At 40.6% G+C, this 23236-nt stretch overlaps 1 pseudogene; it reads left to right on the top strand.

Moving 5' to 3' along the window:
* LOC143637805 (chromodomain-helicase-DNA-binding protein 1-like) overlaps positions 1-20635 on the top strand; it is a 45562-nt pseudogene extending 24927 nt beyond the window's left edge.
* The last annotated feature ends 2601 nt before the right edge of the window (positions 20636-23236 follow it).

Here is a 23236-nt window from a genome sequence, read left to right as displayed (position 1 = left end):
ATTAGGCATTCATTCACTGATTAGGTTAAAGCCATTTCCCAGTCATTTCTCCTCCAAACCTTCTTGCATTGTCTCACATGTGAGCTTTTGGAGGACACCACATCTAAACCATAACAGATGATACCTTTATTTCATTTATTTTTATGTGGTGATGAGGAAGGAACCCAGTGCCTCACGTGTTCTATCACTTGTGTTCTGTCACTGAGCTATAACTGCAGCCCCCAGACCTCTTATTTTTGGAGCTGTTTTCTGAAAGAACTTGTGTCCTTATTCACAGACTGAAGCAAAATCCAATCAAGGTTTTCAAACAAATATTAAATGGCTTCACGCAATTAACTTAAGCATTCTTTTCTTTTGCTTACCTCTCTTTCTGTTATAGTTGATAATTAAATTTTCCCAGTTCACGCAATGAAAGGTGAGGTAGCACTTTGACCACTGTAGGGTGGTCAAAACCTGAATTTGGGGGCAGAAATGTCAGTTTGAAGGATGAAGCCAGTCATTTGGACTGATTTCAGATTTTCAGGATGACCCAGTCCTCCCTTGTGTGTTTCTAGTTCCTTATTTGTGTGTTGCTGATCATGCTCCTTTTTTTGTATGGTTTTTAGGTGGAGTTGGCATGAACTTAACAGCAGCAGATACTGTTATTTTTTTGACAGTGATTTTAATCCTCAAAATGACTTGCAGGCAGCTGCCAGAGCTCACCGAATTGGCCAGAACAAGTGAGTGAGTTAGACATTGGCACCTTTCTGCTCTGTTGGCTTGCAGCTGTGCATTGGGAAGGAAGGTGGACAGGGTAGTCCTGACAACAGTGCCACATTGGAGTTGAGAGACCACTGGGTTTGAACCCCGTTGTGCTGCTGGCTTGTAGAGTCATGTTGGGGGATCAGTGGTCACATGATCAGTTCAGACTCACTTTGTTGAACAGTTAAATTCCAAAATGATTAGAAAAAACTTATAATATATTTAGTTCATGTTTCTCATGATAGATCCTAATTCAGTTTAAAAATGAAGTTAAAGCCAGTGGGTGCACATGCCTGTAATCATTACCAGCATGGGAGACTCAAGCTGGAAGATCAAGTTTAAAGCCAACCTTGCAACTTACCTAAACCCTGTCTCAAAACTTTTTTTTAAGGCTAGGATATAACTTCATGGTAAAGCTCCCCTGGGTTGGGTTCCCAGTACCATAAAGAGGAAACAAAGTTGTGTTCAGCTACCCTTTGACTTGAGGTAACATGCCTGCCAGGGGTTATCCTGGCTACAGATGTAGGCCCAATAGTGGTCACTTCATCTTCCTTCCTCTTACTCTTTTGGGGAAAAGTTCAGAAAGAAGTTGAGGCCAGATTTCTCTAACAAATGATCAGGTCCCCATGAGCAGTGTCCTTTTCATTGTTCCCTGAGTGTGGCATTTGGTTCTGCTTCCTTTTAGGTGTATCTTCCTGGCATGCTTTTTTCCCCAGCTTTGCAGACTCATAATACCGCTCTCATTTGACTCCTGTACAGGGCTGTGGAAGTGATCCGGCTGATTGGCCGAGACACTGTGGAAGAAATAGTTTATAGGAAAGCAGCCTCCAAACTGCAGCTCACCAACACGAACATAGAAAGAGGCCATTTTACTCTGGGAGCCCAGAAACCTTTGGCTGATACTGACCTCCAGGTAAAATGTGTTCTTTTTAGAGTCTCATGATTTATAACCAGCACTCTCTGTGGATGAGAATGCAAATAAAAAGGACCAGCATTAACCACCCATTGTTGCAAATTACACATTTTTTCATTGGCCTAATTCTCACCCTCTCAGTACCTAACTACGTGCAAGGTGCCATACTAGCTAAAACTGAGGGTGGCATTTAAAGGCAGAGAAAATAGAATAAAGAGAATGAGCTTTGAACCATCTAACTTGGATTGAAATTCACATCTTATCCCTTATTGGATGTATGACTTAGAGCATGAAACTGAACATCATGGATTAATCTCTTCATGGCTTCTAAAGATGAGTGTGCCACGAGTTACCTCAGAGAGAATTTGTTTGAAGTTCTTTTTTTTTTCTTCCTTTTTTTTTTAATCCGTGATGATTAGTTCCATACCTCCTCCTTAATCCCAGACCCTTTGAGTAGTGACTTACAGTACTCATTCCATACTCAGAGATGAGTGAACAAGATTAGGAATTCAAAATTATGCCATAGGATATAGGGGTGAAAGCACTAGAGTTAATTTGCTTGAAGATGGAAAAATTAGATGGGAATCAGATGCTGGCTTAGAATATCCTAGAGAGCTCTCTTTTGGTAGGAGGGCTTTGAGATAAAATTGAACCTATATTATAATATATCCCAGGTCCATTTGAGGGATTAGATGCAGAGAGATCAACCCCTAGTATCTAGCATGATTCAGACATGAAGAGAGTAATAAATGTCTGACAAAAGGTAGTAGCTGTGGGAAGGTCTGCTGTAGGAAACTGCAGAGAAATGACAGGAGTTGGCTCTTGTTTTGAGGCAGGCAGTGAGAGAGCAAGTTCAAAGATAAGAGTAGAAAGTAGGAAGATAGGGATAGAAATTAGAAAGATGAAAATAATGTAGGCTTTAGTCAACAGAGTTTGTATTAAAAATCAATATAAATTATTGTTAGAGGGAGACTCAGAAGAGAAAGGAATTAGAAAAGTTTGCAAGAAAAACCAGGCTTTAAAAGGATCAGCTTATCAAACAAAAAATTCAAGAGGTATGTGAAAGGGGAAAAATTACACAGTATCACAAGCAGAATTATCGAATTCACAACTAGCCCACGCATGAGTTAAAAATGGCAATTTTCTCACATCTGTATCTTTACACATCAGCATTGCAGACAGGGATGGTGCTGTTTTTGTTAGGGAGTCATTGACCTTCAGGAAAGGGTCACAGATTTGGGGGTACTAGAACCTGAAAGAAGAACCCTAGGTTTTGTTTGTTTGCTTGATTTTTGTTTATCTTAGAGAGTAACTGTGGAGTCTTTGGCCTTTTCTGTTTTGAATCTTCTGCATGCTCATCTGTCATGGTGGCCGGGCAGGCTGTGCATTTTATTTTCACACTATTGAAGAGGCAATTTCAAATGGAAGGTGAAGGCTTGAGAGAGAGGTACGTGTACACTGTAGGTGTCTAAATACACTTCTTTACAGGACCTTGGCGGAGGAGCTCATCGTGGGCTGTTGTGAAGGCACAGGCATCAGAAGTTAGAGGAGATGATTCTCAGATGCTCCACGCTTCCCCAGTGGAGGGAGCTCCAGGCATTCAGTCAGGGGTTTCCCTGTGACATTGGCTGCTAGCACATCATTGTGAAATGCACAGGCACAAACTCTGCCATGGGACCAGATCCTTGTGCCAGTACAAACTATTGGCTGTGGGAGAGGACCTTGGTGCGACTTCCTGCCCAGGCCATGGCAAGAAATCACATTCTGGTTCTGTCTTGATTCTTTCCTCCCCACCAGACTGTGAGTTATTTATGGTTGCCAAGAACAAGGGTGATAACTCACTGCCTTGTCTCAAAATACAGCAGGACATTTTTTAAGTTATTAAAAGAATCTAATAGTAAAAGACGTGGTTCTGGTTTGACAGATCTAAGCAGTATAGAGCAGTGAAGGCCTGAAAAAGGAAAGCAGGTTCCTTGTCTTACCAGGAGAACACAGCAGAAACAGAGAGCAGATGAAGATGCGGTGAGCACTTATTGAATGCTTACTGTGTGCTAAGCATGTGTGATGCGCACTTTTTCCAGTTGTTTCAGAAGAAGAATAACAAAAAAATGAGATAGACGTCTTTATCTACATCTTAAGAAATTTTCCAAACATCAGGTTCATGACTCTAATCCGAGCACTCTTTAACTTCCAACTACATGCTCTTAGTTACTGTAATAAAGTGGTTTTCATTTAAAAAATGGGTAGTTCCTTAAAGACACTTTGTGAGTGAGCAGTAGCGAGGGAAGCCAGGAGACTTAGTCCAAGGAGTGGAAGGGGGAAGGGTCCCAGTATGGACTGAGCCTCATCATAAATACTTGGCTTTTTTCTGTTTTGGGTGCTAAATGCCAAAGCCATTTGGCTTGGTTATAAATATAGGTACACCAAGGTTAAATATAAATATATCAGGTGTGGTTTTGCTTAGTTTTTGTCATAGTTTTCATCTCAGGTATTTTCAAGCTGAAGTTTCCAAATTACAGAATAGGCAATCTAGAGATAACTAACCAAATCTAAAAGGGCAGAATGAAAATGAAGCCCCATGATGTGGATCCCAATTGGTTCAGAATTCCTAAGAGAGAGTACTTAGGGAGGCGGAGAGTTGCAGGTAGCAAGTGAAGCCAGGTAACATATCTAAGAGTCTGGTTCCTGCAGCCGTAGGAAGTAGGCTGAGTCTGTCCCCTAGGGGGAGCAAGAGGGCAGGATGGGGAGTCCCCCAGGACTTTCCAGGGAGATTGAAATTGAGAAAGGCTTGGGGTCTGGTGATCAGGGTGGTCATGGTTTTGCCAAAGTGGGTACTGTAAAGCACTGTGGTAGCAAAGCGGCTTGGCAAGGACAGGTGGCAGCTCATGGTGAGATGAGGTGTTCAGTGGCACCTTCTCTTTAGGGTTAGTTTGGCAGTGGGAGAGGTAAGAAGGTAGCCAGCAGGGTCTGTGACTTCTCTTGACTACTGGAAGTGCCTGTAGAAAATGCTGGTGAGAGTGCTAGAGAAGATGCTGGGGATCATCTTATCTGCCCCCACTCCTCAAAAAAATTGGAGGCCAAAAAGTTTTTTTGGTATCGTAAATAATTGTCAAAGTCAACATCTCTGATCATCATTCATCACCTCTCTGCTTATTCCTCATCCAACTCCAGAACAGCCTGGCAGGTGTCATTTGTGATGGAAGAGAAGAAAGTCCGTCAGGGGGTCATTTAGACACTTAGCGAGTCACACATCCTCACCTGTGTTTTCATGAGAACTAACTGGATCTCTCGTTTTCTTCATTCAAGTTGAGTGACATACTGAAATTCGGCTTGGATAAACTGCTTTCTTCTGAGGGGAGCACCCTGGAGGAGGTAGACCTGGAGTCCATCCTGGGAGAGACAGAAAATGGCCAGTGGGCCTCTGGTGCCCTGCCTGCAGCTGGAGGAGGGATCAGAGAGCAGGAGGAAGGAAGTGAGTTGGGCTTAGGTGAGCCAATGACTCCGTCACCTCAAGCTAGGGTGTGAGTGAGATGCGTCCCCACGGGAAGTCCTGTGTCCTGCCCTGGGGACCTCTCTTTCCTTCCCAGCCCTGTAGTCATCTGTGACATTCTTAAGGCTTCCTGGTCCAAGAACTGCCAGAGTAATCATTGTTCCCTTGAAGCTGGACTTTGAATCCAAGGAATGATATTAATGTTTATGGTCCTGTCAGTCTCAAGGATTAAATTTGAACCTTTTCTCCCTTGACTCAGACATCTTCTCTGGAGTTTATTTGGTGAAACCTGCTATCTTTATGATGGTGCTTTGCACAGTGATTCCTCTTCTCAATAGTTGAATGTTTTTTAAATTGCAACTAATATTTATGGACATTTATTGTGTTCATCAACAGTACTGACTATGTCATGTGCTTTAGGTCTTTTAAGACCCATGAGGTGGGGGCTGGAGTCGTGGCTCAGCGGTAGAGCACTCACCTCGCATGTGTAAGGGCCTGGGTTCGATCCTCAGCACCACATAAAAACAGAAGTGAAATAAAGGCATTGTGTCCAACTTCAACTAAAAAAATAAATATTAAAAAAAAAGACCCATGAGGTGTAGGAGATCATTTTGTCTTCCTTTTTCTTTTTTCCCGAATTTGGTCAATATCTTTTTTTTTTAAGTTGTAGATAGATAGCATGCCCTTATTTTATTTTTTTAATGTGGTGGTTAAGGATCGAGCCCAGTGCCTCACACATGCTAAGCAAGCACTCTGCCACTGAACTACAGCCTTAGCCCCAATATTTATCTTTTTGTCCATTTTCTGTTCTGAAATATTTGAATTTCAGACTTGAAAGGGGTTTTGTTTTGTTTTTTCTTTTTCTCATGATCATTTTTAAAATGTCTGTTCTCCTGTATCAGCAACAGGGAGTCAATATGGGCTGGTGTGAGAGGGTTTTTACTGATCTTTTTTTAAAATTTTTTATTTATATATGACAGCAGAATGCATTATAATTCTTATTATACATATAGAGCACAATTTTTCATATCTCTGATTGTGTACACAGTATATTCACACCCAGTTCGTGTATTCATACCTGTACTTTGGATAATAATTATCACATTCCACCATCATTAATAACCTCATGCCTCCTCCCTTCCCCTCCAACCCCTCTGCCCTATCTAGAGCTTGTTGTTACTCCCATCTCCCACTCTCTATCCCACTATGAATCAGCCTCCTTATATCAAAGAAAATATTCGGCATTTGGTTTTGGGGGATTGGCTAACTTAGCATTATCTTTTCTAACTCCATCCATTTACCTGAAAATGCCATGATTTTATTTTTTTTTATTGCTGAGTAATATTCCATTATGTGTGTGTGTGTGTGTGTACACATACACCACAGTTTTTAATCCATTCATCTATTGAAGGGCATCTAAGTTGGTTCCACAGTTTAGCTATTGTGAATTGTGCTGCTATAAATATTGATGCAGCTGTGTCCTGTAGTATGCTGTTTTTAAGTCCTTTGGGTATAGATGGAGGAGAGGGACAGCTGGGTCAGATGGTGGTTCCATTCCCAATTTTCCAAGTAATCTCCATACTGCTTTCAATATTGGCTGCACCAATTTGCAGTCCTATCAGACTGCAACACTTAGAGTGGTTTTGATTTGCATCTCTCTAATTGCTAGTAATGATGAACATTTTTTCATGTGTTTGTTGACTGATTGTATATTATCTTCTGAGAAGTGTCTGTTCAGGTCCTTGGCCCATTTATTGATTGGGTTATTTGTTTTTTTGGTGTTTAGCTTTTGAGGTTCTTTATATACCCTAGAGATTAGTGCTCTATCTGATTTGTGAGGGGTAAAGATTTGCTCCCAAGATGTAGGCTCTCTATTCACCTCACAGATTTGTTTCTTTTGCTGCGAAGAAACTTTTTAGTTTGAGTCCATCCCATTTATTGATTCTTGATTTTAATTCTGGCACCAAAGAGTCTTATTAAGGAAGTTGGAGCCTAAGCCCACATGATGGAGATTAGGGTCTACTTTTTCTTCTATTAAACGCAGAGTCTCTGGTTTTATTCCCAGGTCCTTGATCCATTTTGAGTTGAGTTTTGTGCATGGTGAGAGATAGGGGTTTAATTTCTTTTTGTTGCATATAGATTTCCAGTTCTCCCAGCACCATTTGTTGAAGATGCTATCTTTTCTCTAGTGCATGTTTTTGGTACCTTTTTCTAATATAAGATAATTGTAGTTTTGTGGGTTAGTCTCTGTGTCCTCTGTTCTGTACCATTGGTCTACCAGTCTGTTTTGGTGCCAATACCATGTTGTTTTTGTTACTATTGCTCTGTAGTATAGTTTAAGGTCTGGTATAGTGATGCCACCTGCTTCACTCTTCCTGCTAAGGATTGCTTTAGCTATTCTGGGTCTCTTATTTTTCCAGATGAATTTTGTGATTGTTTTTTCTATTTCTATGAGGAATATCATTGGGATTTTGGTTGGAATTGCATTAAATCTGTATAGCGCTTTTGGAAGTATGGTCATTTTGATAATATTAATTCTGCCTATCCAAGAGCAAGGTAGATCTTTCTATCTTCTAAGGTCTTTTTTGATTTCTTTCTTTAGGGTTCTGTAATTTTCATTATATAGATCTTTCACCCTTACTGACCTTCTTAATTCAAGAGTTCCTTCTAGCCTGGCACAGTGGTGCACACCTGTAATCCCGGTGACTCCAGAAGCTGAGGATCGTGAGTTCAAAGCCAGCCTCAGCAAAAGTGAGGCACTCAGTGAGAACATGTCTCTATTAAATACAAAATAGGGCTGGGGTGTGGCTCGGTGGCTCATGCCCCTGAGTTCAATCCCCAGTACCTCCCTCCCCACCCCACCCCACCCCGCCCAAGAAAAAGAGTTCTTTCTCCCATCAATACAGAGAAGCACAGTGGCTTCAGTAGGGTGCTTCCTTTACTGGTAGGGAAGGGGCTGGGCGAGGCTTTTGGTTTTGTCCTGAATTTTCTCCCATTGTTTCTCTCTTTCTCCCTGCCATAGACTGTCAAAGGCTGTCTGCATTACCTCTTTCTCACCCGAGAGCAGAGCGCCCCCAGATGTCTGACTGCATCTCCTTCCAGCCCTTCCTTTGAATTCCTAAGCAGCCACTGCTCTGAACTACCAATCTCAGATGTCCTCATTGCTCTCCCTTCCTGGGGTGACCTCATTCTGGAGGATGAACTTTATCTGTCTGGCACTGCTAGAGCTCCACTGTCCTGCTCCTGTGCAGATTCCGTCTGCCTCCCCAGACCAGTGAGGGCTTCAGAGCTCAGCTGGTTTGGGATGTTCATTCTCTGTTTACCTTCAAGTGGAAGTTTATAGTAGTTCCCGACTCCTAATTTTTTGGTAGGCTTAGATTAGGGGTGGTTTGATTATCCTTGTTGACTGGTGTGGTTTTTATGGAATATATGGAGAATTCAAAATCTAGGCAACTGACATTATTTTACAGAACATAGTTCTTGGACTTTTCTTGTGTTTTATCTTAAAAATTTGTTATGATAGTATCACATTTATATTCTTCAAGAACTCTTTCTTGTTCTCAGCTTGTTGTTTTAGTCGTATCCTATTCCCATTTCAAGGATATAATATCCTCCCCGAGGACATTTATTGTAGCTTTTTAAAATATATCTCAGGGAGGATATTTATTATATCTTTTCAAAAAGTGTTACCCTGCCCACTGTATTATCTCTTTTTCCTCCATTTGCTTTTCCTTCTTCCTCTTCTTTTTAAAAAAATTTTTTTTTGGAGTCTCTTGTTCTTGTTAGCAGTTTACCTGAAACATCTGGTGTCCTGTCTGATCAGGGTGCTGGTGAAATGCCCCAAAGCTGACAGGCAGCTCTGTTGTGAACAGGTGGGTGGCCTTTGGGCCTCATGCCAACAGCACTGGTTAGCAAGCCAGCTTTTGCACTGGGGGAGCTTTTCAGACAGCCAGATTTGAAGATTTCACTGGACAACTCATCATATCCTAAGACGAGTCCTATACCATTACAGTGAAATTGTTGGTTTAAATTGGAAAGACAGGGAGCTGAGGGCTCATGGTGCTCCTGGTGTTTGGTGTGCGGATCCTCTCTGTTCCTCCATACTGTGGTGCCTGTGCTTGTGCGTCTGAGTTTTTGGAGGACTGAAAGGGTTCCTGCAGTCAGCCCCAGCTAGATACCAGTGTTTTGGTTCCACAGCTCTTCTGAATCTGTTGTTCTCTTCTTATCCACTTTGTATCTTCCAAAGAATTCATGCACTGTTTCATCTACCATTGCCTCATATCTTTTTAGAAATCTGTGTATTGTCCTTTAGCTGTTTCAGGTGAGAGAAAAAATAGATATGTGTGTGGTCATATTTTTAAGTTGTATTTGATTACCTTAGTACCAAGTTTCCACACTTTTCTATACTCATCTGGATTGACTTTATTTACTAGAACAAAATAAAATTGCAGTGTTTTCAGAAAGATAATTATATATCTCAGTCTACCTACAAAAAATTACATTTTTGCAGACTCTTTAACTGTTGGATTCTCTAGTTGGATTAAAATTTGGAATGTTGTCTTCAATGACTGTCTTGATTCTCTTTGTGGTAGATGGTTCTTCTGGCAGGACCCAGATGAGGGTCTAGACCTGTGGGCTCCAGCTGCCTCTTCGAAACAGAGTGAAGACATAAAGCATGGTTAAAAATAACAAAGGAATATGAAAGAGGAGTAGTTAGAGCAGCCCATTCACAATTAACTATAAAGTAAGGTAGCTTTATCTTTAATGCCAAGTTTTTTAAAAAGCACAGTTATATGGTAAGCTGAGAATTTCATGCAGTATGATACTACATAATGTTGATCATAATTGAAACTTCTCAGCCCTTTATGTTTTTTCCACTTGTTGATAGAGTGCCTCTTTGAGAGCCCCCTGCTGATTTAATTAGCAAATGCCAATTAGAATTATGGCTGGTTAGATTTGGGTACAAGTGTGAAGCAGTTGATCTCTTGAGAATGAAAATGTTTTGCTTTCATACTCTCTGGGGAAAACATACTTGTAGCTGATTTCATAATGCTGTGAAAATACATTATTTGGTAACATGTGCTATTACATACATTTTACTTTTGACTTATTATCCTACCTGTCTGTGTTTACTGGTCTTGGCTGGTTATCACTTGATTCATGATCTTGGCAGACCACCTAGCCTCATTGGGCCTTAGTGTCTTCATCTGTAAAATGGTGCTATTAATGTCTGCTTTACTCTTTTACACAGCTGCAAAAATCAAATGTGATACTAGATGTGAAATTGTTCTGATAGCATAAAGTGCTACTTAAGAATATTCTATTGGCTGGGGGTGCCGCTCAGTGTTAGAGCTCTTGCCTAGCATTTGTGAGTCCCTGGGTTTGATCCCCAGCACTGCAAAAATTAAAGAAAGAAAAAAGATTATACTACTGTTCTTATTGTTTTTGCCATGATTATTTGCAAGCTTTTTTCTACTTTTACATACACACTAATCTACTGAAAAGAACATATTGATATTAGAATTAGAAAAACCTGCCATGTTCATTTTGTAGCAGAAAGAGTTGGAACCATTTAATCCCTGTGTGAGTCTCAGTTTCCCCTTTCATAAGTGGGGTTAGCTATAACACGATTGATGTAAAAAACATGAAGATGCTTTGTGAGATCTGTAAAGAATATTATAAATCCAAGGGATTATTTTTTTGTGATTTTTTTTCATTTTCTCATAGAATTGCCACTTGTTCCTTTTAATATTATAGAAAAAGGGAAAAAAAGAGTATTAAAAGTGTGTTTGGGATTAAAAAGTAGAGATTTTATTAGCGGTTCTTAAAAGTCAGTGAGATTTACACTGGGAATAGTTGTGGAATGAATGAGTGATTTGAGACTCAGCAGGGTAGAGGGATCCAGCAGAGATTCCCATATCATCTTGGATAGACCCAAAAGTGTTTTAAGCCAATGCTCTATCCTTTGAAAAGTGAACATGTGTAGAACCCAAACTTATCAGTGTAATGCAACAGGAAATGGAATGCCTTCATCACAAGCTGGTCTTTGCCCTTTAGAGTAAGGGCTGTTCTCTTATTCTCCTAGTTATTGCTTTGAATAGCATTAACCTGTCTTTCAATGTCTTAACATTTCTCACTTTGTGTTTTCTGTTCTTAGAAAGCCATATGCACTTATTCGAAGGTAAAGATTATTCTAAAGAGCCCAGTAAGGAAGACAGAAAATCATTTGAACAACTGTGAATCTTCAGAAAACCCTTTTGGAGAAAACAAGTCAAGAACGCCGGTTACTCCGAAATAAAGGCAGTGTAAGAGCTGTTAATTTGTGTGAAATCATAATTCCAAAATATTATATCTTAGGATGATTTGTTAAGAAATAAGTGTCTGTTAAAATATAGCAAAGTAACTGAACCCTATATAAAAATCTAGTATAAAAAACATTAACAAGCTGAGTATACTATACCATTTAATACAGGTAAAAGTAGGCCTGTCCCTCTTCTAAGCCACCCTAAAGGGATCACCATGTTACATCAAAATACCATATCCTGCTGTTGATGATCATGACCCTGTTTCATTAAGAGATGATGGCAGTCATAACCGATACATGTAATGTTCACAGTATTTTGTGCTTAAAATCTATTTTCTAAATGTTAGCTATCATTAAGATAATCATGCTAAAATACTGAATTAAAAGGAATTGTACATTTGTAGAAAGATTCGTGTTAAAATTATTTAAACTTTAAATGCCATCCTACGGTGTATGCTTTCAAAGAAAAAAGTAAGCACCTTATTACTAATGAGATGAATCAAAATGACTAGCAGCCATGCTAGTGCTTTGCGCGCCGTGCCAGTGCGATGCAAAATATGAATGTTAAATTGGATTACCTGGCGGCCAGTGCCCACCACACAGGGATGCTGTGCTCTGTGAGATCCCACACGAGTCACCTCTGTAGAGTTTGCTTCAGGGTGAAGGAGACGTGAGAGGATAGGACATCTCTGACCTTCTTGGCTGTGGTCCTGTCTTTCCCACAGGTTCTTATCCCAGGCCTAGTGGAGGGGTCCACCAAAAGGAAGCAGATTCTGAGCCCAGAAGAACTGGAGGAAAGACAGAAAAGAAGACAAGAAGCAGCAGCCAAGAGAAAGAGATAATAGAGGAAAAGAAGAGGGCAAAGGAAGAGGCTGAACATAAGAAAAAGTATGTCCATAAAGTACTGTGGTTTCCAGTGATGTAGGTCTCGTCTCCTCTGCTGGATTGTGGAGAAGGGTAGGATATTCATATGGGAAATTTAATATTTTTTTAAGAGAGAGAGAGAATTTTTTAATATTTATTTTTTAGTTTTTGGTGGATACAACATCTTTATTTTATTTTTATGTGGTGCTGAGGATCTAGCCCAGCGCCTCGTGCATGCCAGGCAAGCGCACTACTGCTTGAGCCATATCCCCAAGCCCTTAATATATTTTTGATGGAAAAAAGTATGTCTGTGTTACTAACCAAGCTGAGGATCACAGTTGGCAAAGGATTCCACAATTGAACATCACTTAAAAATTCAAAAAAGTATCAACCTGGTAGTTCCTGTTGGTAACAGAATACTTTTTTTTTTGGATTAGGGATTGAACCTGGGACACTCTTCCACGATCTACTTCCCCAGTTCTTTTTATTTTTCATTTTGAGCCAGCTCTCACTGAGTTATCCAGCTGGCCTCTAACTTGTGATCCTCTTGCCTCAGCTTCCGGAGTAGCTAGGATCGCAGGTGTGCACCACCATGCCTGACTCCACAGAACACTGTTTCCAAGATTTAGCTTTAACGTTGAGTCCACTTTAGTGAGAAGTCTTGAGTACCTAAAGCAGAGAAACAAGAAATTCTAAAGATTTTATTATAGTTGACAAGGAATTGTTTATTTGAACAGTCCCTTTTAGTCATGTACTTAAAAACAGGGACATTTGGTGGCTGCTCAGTATTGAAGTGTAATCAAGAGACAGTTGGGCTGATCACTAAAACTTGTTTATTCACAGTTGAGCAGAAAACTTCAGTCGGTGAGCTTGTGATTGCATCTCACTTGGCAGTTACTGTTTGGAATAGCAGTGCAGAATGTGCTCAAAGGAGAGGTCACTTTTCTCTTCTCTCTGGCCTATTGAAGGGTGGCTTGGTGGAAGTCCAACAACTAGCAGTCCTTCTGCCTGCCCTCCGAGGAGAGTGAGCCTAAAGACCTGGAGGATGAGGAAGACAGGGGTGCTGCCAAGTTGGGCTGCGAAGACCCAGACCCAGCCTCCATCAAGTACGTCATCGGTGACATCACACACCCTCAGGCCCAGGCTGAGGATGTCTTCATTGTGCATTGTGTAGGTACGAGAAGTGGTGTGGGACAGGGAGGGTGCCTCGTCTTCATGGTGCCAAGAAAGGGAGAGGATGAGGCACAGTCATGGCTTAAGGGCTGGTCCCAGTGCAGTGTCATGTGGCCAGGAAAACATGGCTTATAGAATCAGCGGATGTGGATTTGACTCTTGGCTCTTCGGTTTACCTGGTTAAGTTACCCACTCTCCCTGAGTGTCAACCTCCTAATCTATGTTAATGGGACAATATCTGTCTCATCCTCTGCACAAGTTTTTTAAGAGGGTGAAACAAGGCTGCATTTTAGAAGAAAACTGTATTCTCTGAGAAACTCCCTGTGTGTTCCCCTGACAACCTTTGCATGCTCTGTATCCTCTGCCAGGAACCCTACTTTCCCAAATAATTCCATCAAGCATTGTTCAAATGTCTGCTTGTAAAACAGTCTGTATGTTGCCTCTGTTACCCTGTCCTATTTCTACACTACTTAACCTTTATCCCCTCCTGGTGTATTAACGTGTGTCTTTGACCGTCTCATTGCATTAGAATATAAGCTTAATGGAAGAGAACTGTGTGTGCATGTGTGCTTACTGTATCACCCCATACCTGGAATGTCATCTGACGTGTGGTACAGGTACATGAGTAGTTGTGGTGTGAATGAGTATAAATACCAGGTGTCACCCAGCTCCATTAGTGTGAGCTTGAATGAGTCATTCAACATTTTCTCTTCCTTGCTTGTAAAACGGGAGTTGTATGCTGTGGTATTAACAGTGCTTGTCACTGCCGTGTTCCATCCACTCTCCACTCTCCAGAGTTACAGACCCACCAGACATTTCTGCTTCTTCTTAACACTCATTTTTGAGCTGCCTTTCTGTTATGATGACCAGGCGTATCTTTCAGAAAACCTGAACATATTTGGGAATCCAACTATGATTCTCTTAGGAGATCAGATATATCGTTCCTTCCCTTTGAAAAAATCATTCTTCTACAAGCCTATCTTGTGTGATTTTGTTTTTCTAAATTGTGGGCTTGACTTTGCCTCTTACAGATGAAAATTTTCTTTCTTCTGCCAGATGACTCTGGCCGCTGGGGCAGAGGTGGCTTATTCACGGCTCTGGAAGCACGATCAGCTGAGCCAAGAAAAATATATGAGCTGGCAGGAAAAATGAAAGGTAAGAAACAGAACAATGGAATAAGACAGGAAAAGACACTCAGGATGGTATTGGGGTTAGCTAGCCCTCGAGAAGACTTAGGAGAGCCGATTGGGATCGGAATTCTGTCATCTCTCTGCCTGTTTTCTCATCTGTAAGGTATATACATTGTCACACCTACCCTGTGGGACTACAGTGAAGATAATGTAGGTATTTTGAAAAATGTCAATTGCTGCATCTTCAAGTATTAGAATAAAGATTGTTTTATCCAACTCATGCCATCTTCATAAGGGAATATCCCATAAAAATGTCAGAGAGCTATAGGAGAGAAATGCGACACACTATTAAAACTGGTGGGTGGTGGGTCAGGTTTGCGCTAGGTGGATTATGAGGTCAGCAGAGCCTGGGTACAACACTCCTTGGAGACAGAATCAAGGCTGTTTGGGACTAGGAGAACTTAGAAGACTAAGAAGTATTGTCCTTTGTCACACAGAAGGGAAAAGGCCACCTCCTTTACATGGCAAGGTTGCCACATGTCAGCAAGAGTAAGATGATCACTGAGGTCATTTTCTGCAGTTGAGCAGTCACGGGACCTTGTCCAACAAAGAAGGGCCCTCCAGATATATCTTAGAGACTGGTTTTCCTAATTCTTTTGCCCAGTTCTCTAAAGTAAAGAGAAAAATAAGGGTGTAAAACACATTGCTGAAAGAAGGGTTTGGTGTGTGTTGAAACAGCCAACCCAGATCTAGATCTTGACTTGGCAGGATTCAAAACAAAAGCAGAAAGGTGCAGAGAACCCAGGAGCAGTCAGAGCCAGAGGTGCCGACTGAGGTCCCTGTTGGAAATCGTGTTGGAGAAATGAGAGGGCAGAGAACAGTACGTGGAAAACTTTTGGAGCTAAGAGGAGACAGTAAGAATTTTCAGAAAAATAAGAGAACCTTGAGAATGTAGTATTTTTGAAGTAAAGGTTTTGCTTATTTAAATTGAAGTATTTCAGATTTTTTTAAAAACTGGATATTTTGTATACCTTAATGAGATACCTTGGGAATGGGATCAGGTCTAAACACAAAATTCACTTATATTTCACATAAAACTAATGGACATAGCCTGAAGGTAGTTTCATACATTATTTTTAGTGCACTGTGCATCACATGATGTCTAATGTGGAATTTTCCACTTGTGGCATCATATCACTGTTAAAAATTTGGGATTTGGGAGGATTTGGGATTTCTGGATTAGGGATGCTGCTCAACCTTTGTAAGGGAAGAGAGAATATTAAGAAGGCAAAGTGGTTTACAGTGTCAGACTCTGAATTAGTATACAGGGTATAAATGGGAGTTCATAACCTACTTTAATCTAATGTATGAAATATGATATGTCAAGAGCTTTGTAATGTTTTGAACAACCAATAAAAAAAAAGAATTGGGAAAGGGCCACTGGATTCAACCCATGATCAGTCACATGACCTTGGAGCACTTTGAGGAATGTGAGGACTGTCACCTGGTTGTATAGATTTAAGGTAAAAGTGGTCAGTAAGAAAATGGAGTTGGAAGGTGTACACTCTTTTCTGAAGAAGGATTTATATTTTTTAATCTTTTTTTGTAGTTGTAGATGGACAGAATGCCTTTACTTTATTTTTTTATTTTTATGTAGTGCTGAGGATTGAACCCAGTGCCTCATGCATGCTAGGCAAGCTCTACCACTGAGCTACAGCTCCAGCCCCATGAAGAAGGATTTAAATAGCCTAGATCAGAGTAGGTGGAACTGGACCAAGGCTTTCTGGAATGGTAAGAGTTATCTGGGGTCTGGGAAGATGGGTTGAATTTGAATAGGTGGATAGAATGGCAAGAGATGCCTAACAGTCCCACATTCTTTTTGGTATCCCTATAATATTCACTGTTCCCAAGTCATTGCACAGTCCACACCCATGGGCCAGGCATAGGCCAAGGAACAGCAGAGTTCAATTGTAAAGGGAAGGTTGGCCACATCATAGAAGACCATACATGGCTTGTCTAGGGGATACGTTCTAAGTAGGACAACATCCAGTGGATCACGGCTAGACATACAGGAAGCCTGATCAGAAGAATGGCATAGCAGGGCTGGGGCTGGGGCTCAGTGGTGGAGCACTTGTCTAGCATATATGAGGCACTGGGTTCGATTCTCAGCACTGCATATAAATAAATAAAGGTCCATTGTCACCTAGAAAAAAAAATTAAAAAGAAAATGATGTAGCAGAGCCAATATTTTAGAATTAAAAGATTGGGGTGTGCAAGATATCTACCTTTTTAGTTTAAACAAATAGTTTAAACTGGGTTATGTAGAGCCCAGAATTAAAGGAGCACATCTGCCTAGAATGTCAGTTTGATTTGATTTGTATGGGGTAGGAAAACATGCAAATAGGTAGCCATAGTAGAATGCAGAATTTGAATGATGTGAGACAAACACTAAGACTTCCAAAGGCATTTCAGGCTCATAGAAGTCCTCCCCACCTCCCTACCCAGGGATGCCTCTAGCACTTGCTTTCCCTCTCCGTTGCCTGTAGGGCACTTGGCTGGTGACGTTTGGGGAATACTGAATTAGCAGAACATGAAATATTCAGGAGGGAAGCAGATGAGAACCTGGCTAAGGTGGTGACCGAGGTCAGGAGAACAGGGGAGTGAGAAAAGGCTACGAATGACTGGCAGAGGTAAGGTCCTAGACCTAACTGGATTTGGAAGAGCAGGCACAGTAGGGTTCGGAGTAATTCTCCTTCAGTAGTCCATGTGAGACTGAGTGTTCTTTCTCTTGTTCTTTTTTCTTTTTTTAATCTCAGACTTGAGTTTGGGAGGTGTCCTTTTATTCCCTATTGATGATAAAGAGTCAAGAAACACAGGGCAAGATCTGGTAAGTTTAAAAACAAAAACACATCTCTTAATCAGAACTAACATTTGGCTCCCAATAATTTCTCTTAAAGCCTTTCCTGCCCCTGCTGGCCAAGATCTCTAGTATGCGAGTGGTTTGCTACGGCTGCCATAACAGTGCCTCAGACTGGCACTCAGCTTAACCCTAGATACGTATGTTCTCAGAGCTCTGGGTGCCACCAGTCCAGGATTAGAGTGTCGGTAGGTGGGTTTCTTCTGAGGCTTCTCTCCTTGACTTGCAGATGACCACCTTCTCACTGTGTTCTTCAGAGGACACAAGCCAGTTTCGATTAGGGCCCACCCTAATAACCTCATTTTAACTTAATAATCTCCATTCTTTGTTTTTATTTTACGTGACAGAATGTATTTTGACATGTCATACATACATGGAGTGTAACTGCCCACTCTTTTTTTTAAGAGGGAGAGAGAGAGAGAGAGAGAGAGAGAGAGAGAGAGAGAGAGAGGGAGGGGGAGAGGGAGAATTTTAATGTTTATTTTTTAGTTTTTCGGCGGACACAACATCGTTGTTTGTATGTGGTGCTGAGGATCGAACCTGGGCCACATGCATGCCAGGCAAGCACGCTACGGCTTGAGCCACATCCCCAGCCCTGTAACTGCCCATTCTTGTGGTTGTCCATGGTGTGGAGTTACACTGGTTATGTGTTCATGTATGAACATAGGAAAGTTATCTGCAATTCATTCTACTGTCAGTATAAATCTTTTTAAGGCTTTTGTCCAAGTGTAGTTACATTCTAGGGTACTGGGAGTACCCCAAATTCAAAACATGGATTTGGGGGAGCAGGGTCCATCCCATAACAAGCAGGTTGGCCCCCACACCACTTCACCATCCCCCAGCCTTCTGAGTATCATAGCCCCTAAGCGCTGTCCCCTGCTTCCTTATCATCCCCTGGCCTAGACTCCAGGCCCCTTCGTGTGTAGGGACTTTTTTATCCTTAGTATCCCACATAGTATCGGCTCCTAGGAAATGCTCAGTAAACATTTACTGAAGAGTAAGAAAATATGTCTCAAAACTCTGGGGTTTTCATCATTTATTACATGAAAGTTTCTGTAAAAGATTGTGTTTGCTGGCCAGCCACAGGCAGAGGAAAGGAACCAGTACAACACTTCTCTGCTTATATCTGAATCCTCCTTTTGCACCTTAAGTATCTCTTGCTTGCTTGTCTGTCATTTGGAATACCTGTAGTGAATTTACTTACCACACCGATAGTTTTCTCCAAGACTTGAGTCCACATCCAAATTTTTTTTTTTTTAGAGAGAGAATTTTTTTAATATTTATTTTTTTAGTTTTCGGCAGACACAACATCTTTGTTTTTATGTGGTGCTGAGGATCGAACCCGGGCTGCACGCATGCCAGGCGAGCGCGCTACCGCTTGAGCCACATCCCCAGCCCCTCCACATCCAAATTTTGAACCAAAACTTACGCTTAAGAAATTTAGAACCAGGCTGAAAGAGGTTCATTCTCTTCGTATTGGTGGTGTGTGTGACTAGCAACAAAGTGGTTTCTGGGTTATTGGTTCATTCAGGAATTTCTAAAATAAGAAAAAAAGGCAGAGGGTGTACAACATAATGTCCATGCATGAGAATTTTAGAATATAGTTACTCAGGAAACTGTTCACCGTGTGGAACGTTGTGTCTCACATTGGCCCCAGAAGCTCCCTGAACTCTCCAGCTTCCCCCATTAGTTGGAGGTGGGGGATCTTTGGCATCTGTTTTCATAGAGATTGTCTAGACAGAAATGGTTCCCAGGACAAGCAGGCAGCCTAACTCTAGTGTCAGAGGACTGGATCGTGAGAACCTCTAAAATCCTATCTACTCCTAAGAGTAATTTTTCTTTACCCATGAGAACATTTAGAAAGTACAAGTTTTAGATTCCAGTTTTTAACATATCATGAAAAGAGGAAGAAATTCCCGTTACCACAAATACAAGTTATGATGAGTACCTAATCACACATTGCTGTGCAAGCAGAGCATACAAAAGAGATGGAGCCACCCGGTGCAGTGACACACACCTGTAATCCCAGCAGCTCAGGAGACCGAGGCAGGAGGATCACAAGTTCAAAGCTAACCTCGGCAATTTAGTGAGGCCCTAAGCAACTTAACAAGACCCTGTCTCAAAATGAAAAATAAAAAAAGACAGGAGATGTGGCTTAGTGGTTAAGCACCCCTGGGTTCAATCTCTGTAACCAAAAAAGGGGCCGGGGGGATGGAGCCAAAGCCTAAGTGGTCCATAAAAGGCTATGGCAGGTCACTGAGTTGACAGTGGAACTGTCTCATGTCATCCATCTAATGGTTGTTCTTTCTAGTTAGCCTTGGTAGTGGCTCAGCACCGTGATCGCTCCGATGTCCTGTCTGGCATTAAGATGGCAGCCCTAGAAGAGGGCCTCAAGAAGATATTTTTAGCAGCAAAGAAAAAGAAAGGTAAGCTCTTCCATCTGAGATCAGGAGAGGACCTTCTTCTTCCAGACATGTGGTGTCGTTTTGAGGGGGAGATGAGGAATGTCCAGACCACACTCAGTTTGCATGGCAAAGGTAGAGCACAGAGTGCTGACCACTTCATCTTGTCTGTGTGTGACCCGTTTCCTTTTCAGGTTGGTTTTATATTTGTTATCTCATTTTTATCATGATTTTACAGTGGGGAAGCAGAAGATTAGAGATGAAGAAATTTGGTCATATGCTATTGGGAAAAGCCGTTTATTATACTTCCCCTTAGAGAGTCACAGTATGCCATGACTCTCTGCCAAAGAAATTTAATTTTGTTTCTAAACCTAGTGTGTCTTGGTGTTTGTTGAATTTCATGGATTATTGGGGAATCTTTGATTTCACCATTAATCGTATTCTACTTCCATTGTGCCTGCTTATTTTCAAGAGCCTGTGGATCTTTATGTTTAGCCGAACAACTTAATTTTTCCCTATTATAATCCCCTCACCAGCATATTTTTCACACTGTATTTGTGTATTTTGTGTGGACAGTCATTTTCTTCTCTGTATATCGTATACCCATCAACCCATTTTTGATGAGTGAAGACATCATGATCTTTTTTGCAAATGCCAGTGAAATATTATGCATCCATAAAATAGATGAAATACTGATATGAGCTCCAGTATGGATGAACTTTGAAAGAATGCTAAGTAAAAGACAGTCAAAAAGCTCACATATTGCATAATTCCATTTATAGGAAATGCTCATAATAGACAAATCTAGAAAGCCGACTAATGGTTGTCAGAAAGGAGGAAGGAGAGAGTGAGGAGGAAATTTATTATTCTTATAGAGAATCTTCTTTTGAGGTAGTGAAATGTTTTGGACTCAGATAAAGGTGTTTGCACAATATGTAAATATACTAAGTGCCACTGAATTGTATCCTTCAAAATGGTTAAAATGACAAAATTTTATTTTCTACATATTTTATTAGTTTTAAGAACATGCATGATCTCTGGATCTTCTTTCTGAAATTTAAGCAACCCAGTTGTAGGGGGAGTGTGTGAAATTTTGCATAAGCATCAGCCAGGATATGGGCACTTAAAATAGAAAAAAAAAACAGAGGAAAATTAGAAGTTAAAAGTACTAGTGCTTTTAGTATCCTTGCAGTTCACTGTTTAAAATATATTCTTCTTTTTAAATGAAAGCCAAATTTTTAAATTTAACCCTTTATTTTTAAAACCATCTAAAGCAGATCAGATTTTAGCAAAATATTTCTATCCATCTAGCTAAATCTATTTATCAAACATGAATTATCTATGTGGTCACCCCTCTATCAGTGCATATCTACCTAGAAAATTTTCTGTAATTTTCTAATATAAATAATAGTAATTTATGGATGGCAGAATTCTGGTGATAAAAATAAGTCTTCCTTTTAATTTTTGCATTGTTTGAATTCCTTGTAATGAACATGTATCATTTTTATAAACAGCTTTGTGTGATTTTTTAACCAAGTAGTCTAATAAGCAATACTAATACTAATACTAATACTAACACTAATACTAATAATAAAGTGGCACAGAGGGGTAAATATGCTGAGATGTAATGACAATTAGTTCTGGGGGAAATATAGTTTTTTTGTTTTGTTTTGTTTTAATTTTCTTGGGTTACTTTTTCAATTCCCAAGGTAATATTTTAAAAATCCTTAAAACTTAGAGAAATATTCAGAAGCTTGGCCAATGTCACAAAACTGTTCAGAGTGGAACTAGCCGGGGCTGGGATTCAGATTTGCTTGATATCAAAGCGCAATTCTCAGACTTGATTAATCTTGCCATAAGTAGTATGGCTTTGTTTTTCAAAAATTCAATCTCAATGTAATTTCCCCCTGGATTCTAACTACTGACTGAGCCCTACATCTGTAGTTCAAAATGCCAAGCCTGCAGAGGAGGGTATTGTCTGTGCTTTCAGTTCCAGGAAATTATCCACCTACCATCAAAATGCCCAGGGTCAGAGCATCTGCTGCATACAGAGCACAAACAGGATGCATTGCTCAGCAACACAGAGTCCAGAGTCCTCGTGAATTAAGATGCCCAGAAGCCCACTGCAGAGGGAGCTCTGTGGTGTTCGATTACCCATTTACTCACTGGTTATTGAGTTCCTGGGAACTATAAATGTGGATCCCTGATTGTTAGTAATGTTCTCCTTAAGACATTTTTTTTTCCAAGCAGAAACCAACTCATGCGAAAAGAGAAATTTTATCACTCCTGTAATCCCAGCAATTTGGGAGGCTGAGGAAGAAAGATCAGAAGTTCTAGATCAGCCTCAGCCACCTACTGAGATCCTGTCTCAAAATAAAAATAAAAAGGGTTGGAGATGTAGCTCATTGGTAAAGCACCTCTGGGTTCAATCCCCAGGTCTACAAAACAAAAAGCAAAACCTAGTTGGTTTTTTAGGATTGAAAGACTGAGCTATATCTGAAACTCAGACACAAAATGACACCAGGGATGGGACCTAGAAATTCAAAACAAATGGTCTAAAGTCACATGGTTCAAATTTAAACCTTTCCTCTGACATTAGCCCTCTGGCCTTAGATAATTTGCTTAACCACTCCATCTGCTTATCTGTAAAGGAGACATAACAGTAGTGTCCTCACTGGTAATTCTGAGTGTTAAGCAGATTACATATGTAAAAAGGGCTTATCAGAGTGACTGATAGCTCTTTGAATTCTTCTTATTATAGTATACCACTGAATACTTGATTTCTTAATTTCCTAGCCTACCTGCTCAGTCCTATAGATTTTGTATGTCCCAGTTCAGCTTCAGTAGGCATAGTAATTTGACAACCTCTTCGTTTCAAATCCAAATTTCTAGAAAATATATTGGTTGACTCATTGGACTAGGAGTTTTTTTCCTTGTGCAATAAATAGAAGCCAGTAAGTACAGACTAGTTGTAAATAATCATGGCTGTTGGGAATCCAGTGTTACCACATGCATGAAAGAAAGGGGAACTGAGCCAGGGGGTAGGCACTACATGGACCAATGGAGAAGTGGATAGTACATGGAGGAAATCTCTACATGTGCTGCTTTCTTGCTGGCGTTCAGAAGGAAAAGTGGGAAAGAATTCTTTGCTTTAACTTGGATGTGCAAAAACTATTTCTGTGAATCCCTATCTTTCTTTTTCAAATCTTCCAATCAACCAACCAATCTTTCTGTCAACCAGCCAACTGTGCTCTTGGATTTAACATATTGTGATAGAGACTTTGAAAGCTACCATGAAGATA

The sequence above is a fragment of the Callospermophilus lateralis genome, unplaced genomic scaffold (assembly GCF_048772815.1).
Source record: "Callospermophilus lateralis isolate mCalLat2 unplaced genomic scaffold, mCalLat2.hap1 Scaffold_65, whole genome shotgun sequence".
NCBI classification, from domain to species: domain Eukaryota; kingdom Metazoa; phylum Chordata; class Mammalia; order Rodentia; family Sciuridae; genus Callospermophilus; species Callospermophilus lateralis.
Note: the sequence above shows the minus strand (reverse complement) of the source record. Positions and strands in the feature narration are given on the sequence as shown.